A 13,676-nucleotide genomic window follows, 5' to 3' on the forward strand; every position below is an offset into this window, starting at 1 on the left:
GTCACGCTCTCTATACTCATCAAGTCAGGTGTCAGAAATAATGAATTCATGATAAACATATACAGGCTCATGAATTCACTATTTCTGACACCTGTGCAGGTGAGCATAGATATGTAGCGTGTGACAACCATTGTCCCCTCAATTTGTGTGTAATAGATAATGTATAAAGAAGAGAAAATGGTGGTTATACAAGGCAGTTCTCTACTCAACAGGTCAGGTATCATAACTAATGAGTTTTTTGACACCTGACCTGTTCAGTAGAGGACTGCACTGTATTTCCACCATTTTCTCTACAGACTGCCACACTAGGCATAGACAAAAAGAGATTATGGAGATACATGTAATATTTTTTGGCCCACCTCATATCTGTATACTAAAGACACAAAGCTGCAGTCTTTTATTTTTAACTACTGGAGATATGATGTGGCCCAAAAAGTAAGTGTGTGGCGACGTTTCTTGGCGCACGGTGTATGTGTTGCCGGCGGCGATAGACACAATAAACCAAACATAATTGTGGCAAATTTTTTACCGCGCCGGCTTGGGGTAGAGTGATGCAAACGGGGGTGTGAAGAACTGAGGCCTGGCTAACCGTGGACGACACAGAGGTGGCAGGAGAAGGGGCAATGAAACTAGAAGGGTCTGGAAGTTCGGGGATGGGGCTTGACACATGAGAGGCTTGAGACGCACTGGAAGGGGGAGACAAAACTGATATTACAGACACATTGGTAGGTGAAGGGGGAGGAATGCTAAGAGTCCTCTGTTTTTTTTTTCTGTTTTTTGGGGGGGTTTGCCTGGTTGGGGGACGTCTTGGTGGGCTCATATGCCGTGGCGTGGTGGCGGGTGACCTGTCAGGGTCCGGCTGCACTGTGTCAGAGTCCATAGCGCTTGTCGAGCAGACGGCCATGCCAGGGTCCTGCTGTATCGTGGTGGGGGCAGTACGTAAAGCCATGCCAGGGTCCTGCTGCATTGTGGTGGGGGCGTTACGGAAAGCCATGCCAGGGTCCTGCTGCATCGTGGTGGTGGCGGTACGGAAAGCCATGCCAGGGTCCTGCTGCATCGTGGTGGTGGCGTTACGGAAAGCCATGCCAGGGTCCTGCTGCATCGTGGTGGTGGCAGTACGGAAAGCCATGCCAGGGTCCTGCTGCATCGTGGTGGGGGCGGTACGGAAAGCCATGCCAGGGTCCTGCTGCATCGTGGGGGGGGGGGTACGGAAAGCCATGCCAGGGTCCTGCTGCATCGTGGTGGGGCAGTACGGAAAGCCATGCCAGGGTCCTGCTGCATCGTGGTGGGGGCGGTACGGAAAGCCATGCCAGGGTCCTGCTGCATCTTGGTGGTGGCGGTACGGAAATGCATGCCAGGGTCCTGCTGCATCGTGGCGGTGGTGGTACGGAAAGCCATGCCAGGGTCCTGCTGCATCGTGGTGGTGGCGGTACGGAAAGCCATGCCAGGGTCGTGCTGCATCGTGGTGGGAGCGGTACGGAAAGCCATGCCAGGGTCCTGCTGCATCGTGGTGTCAGTGGAGGAGGTCCAAGCAGGAGCAGCGGTTGTCACGGTGGTGGCGGTGGGATGTCCAACTGCACTCGGCATGGTGCTGGCGCTGTAGTGGAGTCCGCCTGTGGAAGGAATTGAGGTGGCCGTGCAGTGGTATGCAGCAGAGGTCGGCATTGAGGTTAATCGTGACAGTGTAGGCACAGTTGGATATGCCACCACTGTCTGCTGGAAATATTGACTCTGCTGCATAGCCTTCACGTAAGCAGCATTGCAGGCCTGCATGACACTGAGCTGGAGATCAGGAGTAAGGTGTTCCGACATGCCCTGCTCAATTTGGTTAAAAAAATGATGAGCTGGCCTCTGGAGGTCGGCTTTCACTTGATCAAGGCTTTTGGTGACCTCCTGGATACGGGCATTCAAGAGGCTATGTGAAACATCCATTCGGTCACCTAAAGCCTTGATTGCTTCGTGTAAAACCGAGCTCAAGTGCAAAAACTCGGGCATAGTAACATAGTAACATAGTAACATAGTTAGTAAGGCCGAAAAAAGACATTTGTCCATCCAGTTCAGCCTATATTCCATCATAATAAATACCCAGATCTACGTCCTTCTACAGAACCTAATAATTGTATGATACAATATTGTTCTGCTCCAGGAAGACATCCAGGCCTCTCTTGAACCCCTCGACTGAGTTCGCCATCACCACCTCCTCAGGCAAGCAATTCCAGATTCTCACTGCCCTAACAGTAAAGAATCCTCTTCTATGTTGGTGGAAAAACCTTCTCTCCTCCAGACGCAAAGAATGCCCCCTTGTGCCCGCATGAGCACAAGTGACAAGTGGGCATGAGTGACCTGTCCGAAGCCCTCTGCCGCTGCCGGGATGAGCCCCAAAAAAAGGGGGCAGTGGAAGAGGACTGCGAAAGGGGAAGACCTGATGGACCAGCTCCCTGGTCTCCAGTTAGTGTGGAAGGCCCAGTTGCTGCTGCGCTGCTGGATGGCTGGGACGGGTCCGTGGCTGTCGGATGAAGGACCGCTCCAGAACCTGGGCCGACAGTCGTGCTGTATGTGCTGAGAAAAAAGGAAAAATAGAATTATATAAAAAAAATTTACCAGACGAAAAATCCTGTGGAATTTAAAAATACAGATTATGGCAATACAATACAACCTAAAGCATGTGATAAAGACTTACATTCTCTGGGCAAGGACCGGTCTTAAAAATGCCAGAAGGCGATGGTACTTGTACGTTCGGATCCTTGCTCCTTGAACCACTGGCAACACAACTCTCTTTACGCAGGTCCTTGTTGAAGCGGTCCTTCATCGAACACCAACATGTTTTTACTTTGTCCACTGTTAAAAAAAAAACCATTATGGTCAGAAAATAGACTTTTTGCCGTGCTCAGACAACTGTGTGTGATGAGAGAAACTCCGGAGAGTTTCTTTCATCACACACAGTCGAGTGAGCACGGCCAAGGTCTCTGCTGCTTCACACTGCAGTGCAATACTTACCAAATGCACTTCGGACCTGTGCCGGGGCGTTGTCCCAGCCATCCCACATCGCTTGGGCCACCTCATTCCACAACCGCCAGAGCGTGGTGTTGTTCGAGTGCAGTGGATCCCGGCTGTCCCACAACGGGACTCGCTCCTGGACCAGGGTGATAAGGAGGTCATTGTCTATCAGGTCATCGTCCCGTTGTGAAACCTAAAAATTAAAGAGAGTCATTAAAGTTTGCTTAATTACATAAGGAAAAGAAAGAAAAAAGATGCTGAGAAATGGCATGAATAGGCAAGTCAACATACAAAAGGATTCCAGAAGAAAAAATTAAAGAAATACGAGTGGAAAGAAAGGAAGATTCAAGAATATTACACTGAGGACAGTCAGCCTTGTATACCTACCCGCTGCCGTCTTCCCACCGGACCTTGACTCCGCTGCTCCTGCCCTGTCTGTGCCTCAGTAGAAGAGCTCTAAAAAAATGGAAAAATCTAATTGTCACGTGTCGATGTGACAGTGAATACTTACCAAGCTGACGAGGCAAATACTCACCTCACTGACATGCTCCACTTCCGACTGTCGTGGCTGAAACTCCTCACCAGATGAAGAATCTGAAGAAGACGCATGTAGAAAGAAAGAAATGGCAGAAATTAGGACATGTAGAGACAGAAAATAGAAAATAAAGGCATTGGCTAGGATATGCTCACATTGTTCAGGGTCTTGTCCTCCAAGATGCGGCCTGTCCGTGCCTCGTCATCTTCAGAGTCTGGTGAGAAGTGACCTGCCACAGTCCACAACCTCCCTTTTATCACCTTGATGGTAGGAGGTGGCTTATCAGTGTCTAGACATGGTTATGTAAATTGAAACGCATGCGTTCAAAAACGCAACCAAACGCATGTGCTTAAAAACGCATGCGTTTACATAGACAGCAATGTGTTTTTTTGACGCAATCCTAACGCAATCGAACGCAATGCGTTTCCTGGCGGCAAATAGACGCCTCTAGAAATTACTACATGTTGCATTTCCGCGGCAAGACGCAAGCATCAAAAAGACGCATGCGTCGCCAAACGCGGCCAAACGCGTACAAACAAAAACGCATGCGTTTTTAATGTTAAATATAGGAAAACAAGACGCATGCGTTTATATGCGGTACAAACGCAGCGTCAAAAAACGCAAATGTGAAACCAGCCTTACAAGGACACTAAACTTCAGGAGGGCAAATTTCCAATGGATGAGAGATGATCTTGGTGAAATTAACTGGGACGATATCCTGAGACATAAAAAAGCACAAAGAAAATGTGAGACGTTTATTAGTATCCTGGATAGGACCTGTGCACAGTATATACCGTATAGGAATAAACATACTAGAAATAGGAGGAAACCAATATGGCTAAATAGAGCTGTAAGGGGCGCAATAAGTGACAAAAAGAAAGCATTTAGAGAATTAAAGGAAGTACGTAGTAATGAGGCATTAAATAAATACAGAAAATTAAATAAAGTCTGTAAAAAGCAAATCAAGGCAGCAAAAATTGAGACAGAGAGACTCATTGCCAGAGAGAGTAAAAATAATCCCCAAATATTCTTTAACTATGTAAATAGTAGGAAACTAAAAAATTATAGTGTTGGTCCCCTTAAAAATAGTCTGGGTGAAATGGTGGATGAGGATGAGGAAAAAGCCAATATGCTAAATGACTTTTTTTCATCAGTATATACACAGGAAAATCCCATGGCAGACAAATTGATCAGTGATAACAAAAATTCCCCATTAAATGTCACCTGCTTAACCCAGCAGGAAGTACGGCGGCGTCTAAAAATCACTAAAATTGACAAATCTCCAGATCCGGATGGGATACACCCCCGAGTACTGCAGGAATTAAGTACATTGATAGACCATTATTTTTAATCTTTAAAGACTCCATAATAACAGGGTCTGTACCACAGGACTGGCGTATAGCAAATATGGTGCCAATATTCAAAAAGGGGACAAAAACTGAACTCGGAAATTATAGGCCAGTAAGCTTAACCTCTACTGTGGGTAAAATCCTGGAGGGTATTCTAAGGGATGCTATGCTGGAGTTTCTGAAGAGGAATAACCTCATGACTAAGGTTGAGCAAAATATATCAGACAATTTCAAAAATCGCCGACTTTTGGCAAAGTCGGGTTTCGTGAAACCCGACCCGATCCCACTGTGGGATCGGCAATGAGGTCGGCAATCTGCGCACCAAAGCCGCATTTCGTATGATGCTTTAAGCGCCATTTCTCAGCCAATGAAGGAGCACGCAGAGTGTGGGCTAGGGTTGAGCGACTTTTAGTTTCTTAGGGTCGAGTCGGGTTTCGCGAAACCTGACTATCTCAAAAGTCGAGTTGAGTGGAATCGGCCGATTATCGCGAAAAGTCGGGATCGACCCAAACACGAAATCCAATGCAAGTCAATGGGGAAGCATAGTCGGCAGTGAGTGGAGGCCAGGAAAACACCTACAGTGCCCATTTTAATGGCAAAAACATCCATTCTTGTTACTGAAGCTTGTCAATCTTAATTTACCTTATAATAATAGTTAGGCATTGGAAATTGGGGGTCATTTGGCTAAAGTTGTGGGGGGTAGGGCTGGTTCAAGTATTTAGTGGGCCCAGGTAATCTGGACCACCTCAGGGCAGTGGAGCAGGGAGAGGTGTTATGACCTGGTGGTTAGGACAATAATGGACCTGGTGGTTAAGAGCACACGGAAAGACCTGATAGTTACAATAATACAGGACCAGCTCTGGGACGTGGGAACTCTGCTGACCGCAATCCCTAATCCTATCACACACACTAGAAATAGCCGTGGATTGCTCCTAACGCTCCCTATGCAACTCGTCACAGCCTAAGGAACTAGCTAGCCCTAAAGATAGAAAAATAAAGCCTACCTTGCCTCAGAGAAATTCCCCAAAGGAAAAGGCAGCCCCTACATATAATGACTGTGAGTTAAGATGAAAATCACAAACACAGAGATGAAATAGATTTAGCAAAGAGAGGCCCGACTTACTGAACAGACAGAGGATAGGAAAGGTGACTTTGCGGTCAGCACAAAAACTACAAAAAAAACCAAGCAGAGGGCGCAAAAAGACCCTCCGCACCGACTCATGGTGCGGAGGCGCCCCTCTGCGTCCCAGATCTTCCAGCAAGCAAGACAAAAATCAAAATAGCAAGCTGGACAGAAAAATAGCAAACAAGAGAAACACAAGCAGGAACTTAGCTTCTGCTGGAGTAGACAGGTCACAAGAACGATCCAGGAGCGAACAGACCAATACTGGAACATTGACAGGTGGCATGGAGCAATGATCTAAGTGGAGTTAAATAGAGCAGCCAGCTAACGAATTAACCTCATCACCTGTGGAAGGAAACTCAGAAGCCGCAGCCCCACTCACAACCACCAGAGGAAGCCCATGGACAGAACCAGCCGAAGTACCATTCATGACCACAGGAGGGAGCTTGACAACAGAATTCACAACAGTACCCCCCCTTGAGGAGGGGTCACCGAACCCTCACCAGAGCCCCCAGGCCGATCAGGACGAGCCAAGTGAAAAGCACGAACCAAATCGGTGGCATGGACATCGGAGGCAACAACCCAAGAATTATCCTCCTGGCCATAACTTTTCCACTTGACAAGATACTGAAGCCTCCGCCTCGAAAAATGAGAATCCAAAATCTTCTCAACCTCATATTCCAACTCTCCCTCAACCAACACCGGGGCAGGAGGGTCAACCGAGGGAACAACGGGCACCACATATCTCCGCAACAAAGATCTATGGAAAACATTATGAATGGCAAAAGAGGCTGGAAGAGCCAAATGAAAAGACACTGGATTAATAATTTCAGAAATTTTATAAGGACCAATAAACCGAGGCTTAAACTTAGGGGAAGAAACCTTTATAGGAACATGACGAGAAGACAACCAAACCAAATCCCCCACACGAAGCCGGGGGCCAACACACAGACGGCGGTTAGCAAAACGTTGAGCCCTTTCCTGAGACAACGTCAAATTGTCCACCACATGAGTCCAAATCTGCTGCAACCTATCCACCACAGTATCTACACCAGGACAGTCCGAAGACTCAACCTGCCCTGAAGAGAAACGAGGATGGAAACCAGAATTGCAGAAAAATGGCAAAACCAAAGTAGCCGAGCTGGCCCGATTATTAAGGGCGAACTCAGCCAAAGGCAAAAAGGACACCCAATCTTCCTGATCAGCAGAAACAAAGCATCTCAGATATGTTTCCAAAGTCTGATTAGTTCGTTCGGGGTGGCCATTTGTCTGAGGATGGAAAGCCGAGGAAAAAGACAAATCAATGCCCATCCTAGCACAAAAGGATCGCCAAAACCTCGAAACAAACTGGGAACCTCTGTCCGAAACGATGTTCTCCGGAATGCCATGTAAACGAACCACATGTTGGAAAAACAATGGCACCAAATCAGAGGAGGAAGGCAATTTAGACAAGGGTACCAAATGGACCATCTTAGAGAAGCGATCACAAACCACCCAAATGACAGACATCCTTTGAGAGACAGGGAGATCCGAAATAAAATCCATAGAAATATGCATCCAGGGCCTCTTCGGGAACGGCAAGGGCAAAAGCAACCCACTGGCATGAGAACAGCAGGGCTTAGCCCGAGCACAAGTCCCACAGGACTGCCCAAAAGAACGCACATCCCGAGACAAAGACGGCCACCAAAAGGATCTAGCCACCAAATCTCTGGTACCAAAGATTCCAGGATGACCAGCTAACACCGAACAATGAACCTCAGAGATAACTCTACTAGTCCATTTATCAGGGACAAACAGTTTCTGCGCTGGGCAACGGTCAGGTCTATCAGCCTGAAATTTTTGCAGCACCCGCCGCAAATCAGGGGAGATGGCAGACAAAATTACCCCCTCTTTGAGAATATCCGCCGGCTCAGGAACACCCGGAGAGTCAGGCACAAAACTCCTTGAAAGGGTATCAGCCTTCACATTCTTAGAGCCCGGAAGGTACAAAACCACAAAATCAAAACGGGAGAAAAATAGCGACCAACGAGCCTGTCTAGGATTCAACCGTTTGGCAGACTCGAGATAAGTCAAATTGTTGTGATCCGTCAAGACCACCACGCGATGCTTGGCTCCTTCAAGCCAATGACGCCACTCCTCGAATGCCCACTTCATGGCCAACAACTCTCGATTGCCAACATCATAATTGCGCTCAGCAGGCGAAAACTTTCTAGAAAAGAAGGCACATGGTTTCATCACCGAGCCATCAGAACTTCTTTGCGACAAAACAGCCCCTGCTCCAATCTCAGAAGCATCAACCTCGACCTGAAACGGGAGCGAAACATCTGGCTGGCACAACACAGGGGCAGAGGAAAAACGACGCTTCAACTCCTGAAAAGCTTCCACAGCCGCAGAAGACCAATTGACCACATCAGCACCCTTCTTAGTCAAATCAGTCAACGGTTTAGCAACACTAGAAAAATTACTGATGAAGCGACGATAAAAATTAGCAAAGCCCAGGAACTTTTGCAGACTCTTCACAGATGTCGGCTGAGTCCAATGATAAATGGCCTGGACCTTAACAGGGTCTATCTCGATAGTAGAAGGGGAAAAAATGAAACCCAAAAATGAAACCTTCTGAACTCCAAAGAGACACTTTGACCCCTTCACAAACAAAGAATTTGCACGAAGGACCTGGAACACCATTCTGACCTGCTTCACGTGAGACTCCCAATCATCCGAGAAGACCAAAATATCATCCAAATATACAATCAGGAATTTATCCAGGTACTCTCGGAAGATGTCATGCATAAAGGACTGAAATACTGATGGAGCATTGGAAAGCCCGAATGGCATAACCAGGTACCCAAAATGCCCTCGGGCATATTAAATGCTGTTTTCCATTCATCGCCCTGTTTAATTCGCACAAGATTATACGCCCCTCGAAGATCTATCTTGGTGAACCAACTAGCCCCTTTAATACGAGCAAACAAATCAGACAGCAGTGGCAAAGGATACTGAAACCTGACTGTAATTTTATTAAGAAGGCGGTAATCAATACAAGGTCTCAAAGAACCATCCTTCTTGGCCACAAAAAAGAACCCTGCTCCTAACGGTGATGACGACGGGCGAATATGACATTTCTCCAAGGATTCCTTTATATAACTCCGCATAGCGGCGTATTCTGGCACAGAAATTGAACAGTCGGCCCTTAGGAAACTTACTACCAGGAATCAAATTAATAGCACAATCACAATCCCTATGAGGAGGTAGGGCACTGGATTTGGGCTCATCAAATACATCCCGGTAATCCGACAAAAACTCCGGGACTTCAGAATTGGTGGATGACGAAATAGACAAACATGGAACATCACCATGTACCCCCTGACAACCCCAGCTGGACACAGACATAGATTTCCAATCCGATACTGGATTATGGACTTGTAGCCATGGCAACCCCAAAACGACCACATCATGCAGATTATGCAACACCAAAAAGCGAATATCCTCCTGATGTGCAGGAGCCATGCACATGGTCAATTGGGTCCAGTACTGAGGCTTATTCTTGGCCAAAGGCGTAGCATCAATTCCTCTCAATGGAATAGGATACTGCAAGGGCTCCAAGAAAAAACCACAGTGCCTAGCAAACTCCAAGTCCATCAAATTCAGGGCAGCGCCTGAATCCACAAATGCCATAACAGAATAGGATGACAAAGAGCAAATCAGAGTAACGGACAAAAGAAATTTCGACTGTACCGTACCAATGGTGGCAGACCTAGAGAATCGCTTAGTGCGCTTAGGACAATCGGAGATAGCATGAGTGGATTCACCACAGTAAAAACACAGCCCATTCCGACGTCCGTGTTCTTGCCGTTCAGCTCTGGTCAAAGTCCTATCACATTGCATAGGCTCAGGTCTATGTTCAGATAATACCGCCAAATGGTGCACAGCTTTACGCTCACGCAAGCGTCGATCGATCTGAATGGCCAAAGACATAGACTCATTCAGACCAGCAGGCATGGGAAATCCCACCATGACATCCTTAAGGGCTTCAGAGAGACCCTTTCTGAAAATTGCTGCCAGGGCACATTCATTCCACTGAGTGAGTACAGACCACTTCCTAAACTTCTGACAATATATCTCTACCTCATCCTGACCCTGACACAGAGCCAGCAAGATTTTCTCTGCCTGATCCACTGAATTTGGTTCATCATAAAGTAGTCCAAGCGCCAGAAAAAACGCATCAACATCACGCAATGCTGGATCTCCTGGCGCAAGGGAAAATGCCCAGTCTTGAGGGTCGCCACGTAACAAAGAAATAATGATTTTCACTTGTTGAACAGGGTCACCTGAGGAGCGAGGTTTCAAAGCAAGAAACAATTTACAATTATTTTTGAAATTCAGAAAATTAAATCTATCCCCAAAAAACAAATCAGGAATTGCAATCCTAGGCTCTGACATCGGATTCTGAACCACAAAATCTTGAATGTTTTGTACCCTTGCAGTGAGATTATCCATCCAAGAGGACAGACCTTGAATGTCCATATCTACACCTGTATCCTGAACCACCCAGAGGTCTAGGGGAAAAGAAAGGCAAAACACAGTGCAAAGAAAAAAAAATGGTCTCAGAACTTCTCTTATCCCTCTATTGAGATGAATTAATACTTTTGGCCACCTGTACTGTTATGACCTGGTGGTTAGGACAATAATGGACCTGGTGGTTAAGAGCACACGGAAAGACCTGATAGTTACAATAATACAGGACCAGCTCTGGGACGTGGGAACTCTGCTGACCGCAATCCCTAATCCTATCACACACACTAGAAATAGCCGTGGATTGCTCCTAACGCTCCCTATGCAACTCATCACAGCCTAAGGAACTAGCTAGCCCTAAAGATAGAAAAATAAAGCCTACCTTGCCTCAGAGAAATTCCCCAAAGGAAAAGGCAGCCCCCCACATATAATGACTGTGAGTTAAGATGAAAATCACAAACACAGAGATGAAATAGATTTAGCAAAGAGAGGCCCGACTTACTGAACAGACAGAGGATAGGAAAGGTGACTTTGCGGTCAGCACAAAAACTACAAAAAAAACCACGCAGAGGGCGCAAAAAGACCCTCCGCACCGACTCACGGTGCGGAGGCGCCCCTCTGCGTCCCAGAGCTTCTAGCAAGCAAGACAAAAATCAAAATAGCAAGCTGGACAGAAAAATAGCAAACAAGAGAAACACAAGCAGGAACTTAGCTTCTGCTGGAGAAGACAGGTCACAAGAATGATCCAGGAGCGAACAGACCAATACTGGAACATTGACAGGTGGCACGGAGCAAAGATCTAAGTGGAGTTAAATAGAGCAGCCAGCTAACGAATTAACCTCGTCACCTGTGGAAGGAAACTCAGAAGCAGCAGCCCCACTTACAACCACCAGAGGAAGCCCATGGACAGAACCAACCGAAGTACCATTCATGACCACAGGAGGGAGCTTGACAACAGAATTCACAACAGAGAGGTAAGTATTTAAACTTTGCAAGTGCTGTGATCCTGAGCAAGCAGGGGGGGCCCACTCGTTGGCATTGGCACTGGCACAGGGCCCCTCAAAGTACGGCGGTGTGATTGCACGGCGGGGGCGCCTCCCACCGGCAGCGACACTTTTTGCGTACTATGAGGGGCCCTGTGCCAGTGACATCGCCAACGAGTATTCCCCCCCCACCTGATGAAGGAACCTGCACTTTCATCTGCACCTTCCTCTTTGTCCCCGTGTAAGGTGTTATGGTATGCGGGAAGGGGAACCTGACTTTCAGCAGGGTCACATTCTTGCTGTGTAGCGTGCATGGGGAATGTAGTGTTTTGGGTCAATGTACCAGCAGAATCATCTATCACTGGCTGGGCAATGGGCAGGATGAGGAGGAAACAAAGATATAGGCCCAAAGAATAAAGTGGGCTAAATGCAGTTCAAAATTGGTAACAGGACTAACCAGGGGGCATTGCTTTGTTCAGTGGAGTACAACTGTAATGAGAGGCTGACACAGTGAGTAGGCCCAAATCAGTAAGTAGGCTAAATGCAGTTCAAAATTGTTAACAGTAGTAAACTGGTGGCACTGGTTTGTTCAGTGTAGGAGAACATCAAGGAGCGGCAGACACCTTTGGTAGGGCCAACAAAACAAGTAGGCCAAATGCAGTGTTATATTAAAAACAATTTAATGAGAGCCTGAAGATAGAAGCTAGGGAAAGGCAACCTGGAGAACACCTTGGAGCAGAAGACACCGTTTGTAGAACCCAGACCCAACTTGTAGGCCTAATGCAGTGTTGTTTCAACAACTATTTAACGAGAGCCTGAAGATTGAAGCTCAGGAAAGGCAACCTGGAGAGCACCTTGGAGCGGCAGACACCGTTAGTAGGCCCCAACCAAACTAGTAGCCCCACTGCAGTTGTTCGATTAAAGAACTATTTAACAAGAGCCTGAAGATTGAAGCTCAGGAAAGGCAACCAGGAGAACACCTTGGAGCGGCATACACTGGTAGTAGGCCCCAACCCAACTAGTAGGCCAAATGCAGTTGTTCCATTTAACAACTATTTAACAAGAGCCTGAAGATTGAAACTCAGAAAAGGCAACCTGGAGAACACCTTGGAGCGGCGGACACTGGTAGTAGGCCCCAACCCAACTAGTAGCCCCACTGCAGTTGTTCCATTAAAAAACTATTTAACAAGAGCCTGAAGATTGAAGCTCAGGAAAGGCAACCAGGAGAACACCTTGGAGCAGCATACACTGGTAGTAGGCCCCAACCCAACTAGTAGCCCCACTGCAGTTGTTCCATTAAAAAACTATTTAACAAGAGCCTGAAGATTGAAGCTCAGGAAAGGCAACCTGGAGAACACCTTGGAGCGGCGGACACTGGTAGTAGGCCCCAACCCAACTAGTAGCCCCACTGCAGTTGTTCCATTAAAAAACTATTTAACGAGAGCCTGAAGATTGAAGCTCAGGAAAGGCAACCTGGAGAACACCTTGGAGCGGCGGACACTGGTAGTAGGCCCCAACCCAACTAGTAGCCCCACTGCAGTTGTTCCATTAAAAAACTATTTAACAAGAGCCTGAAGATTGAAGCTCAGGAAAGGCAACCAGGAGAACACCTTGGAGTGGCATACACTGGTAGTAGGCCCCAACCCAACTAGTAGCCCCACTGCAGTTGTTCCATTAAAAAACTATTTAACGAGAGCCTGAAGATTGAAGCTCAGGAAAGGCAACCTGGAGAACACCTTGGAGCGGCATACACCGTTAGTAGGCCCCAACCCAACTAGAAGGCCAAATGCAGTTGTTCCATTTAACAACTATTTAACAAGAGCCTGAAGATTGAAGCTCAGAAAAGGCAACCTGGAGAACACCTTGGAGCGGCGGACACTGGTAGTAGGCCCAAACCCAACTAGTAGCCCCACTGCAGTTGTTCCATTAAAAAACTATTTAACGAGAGCCTGAAGATTGAAGCTCAGGAAAGGCAACCTGGAGAACACCTTAGAGCGGCATACACTGGTAGTAGGCCCCAACCCAACTAGTAGCCCCACTGAAGTTGTTCCATTAAAAAACTATTTAACAAGAGCCTGAAGATTGAAGCTCAGGAAAGGCAACCAGGAGAAAACCTTGGCGCGGAAAAATCATTTTGTAGACCACAACGAAACTTGTGGCCCCAATGCAGTTTTATA

This window comes from Ranitomeya imitator, chromosome 7 (genome assembly GCF_032444005.1).
Source record: "Ranitomeya imitator isolate aRanImi1 chromosome 7, aRanImi1.pri, whole genome shotgun sequence".
Taxonomy (NCBI): Eukaryota; Metazoa; Chordata; class Amphibia; order Anura; family Dendrobatidae; genus Ranitomeya; species Ranitomeya imitator.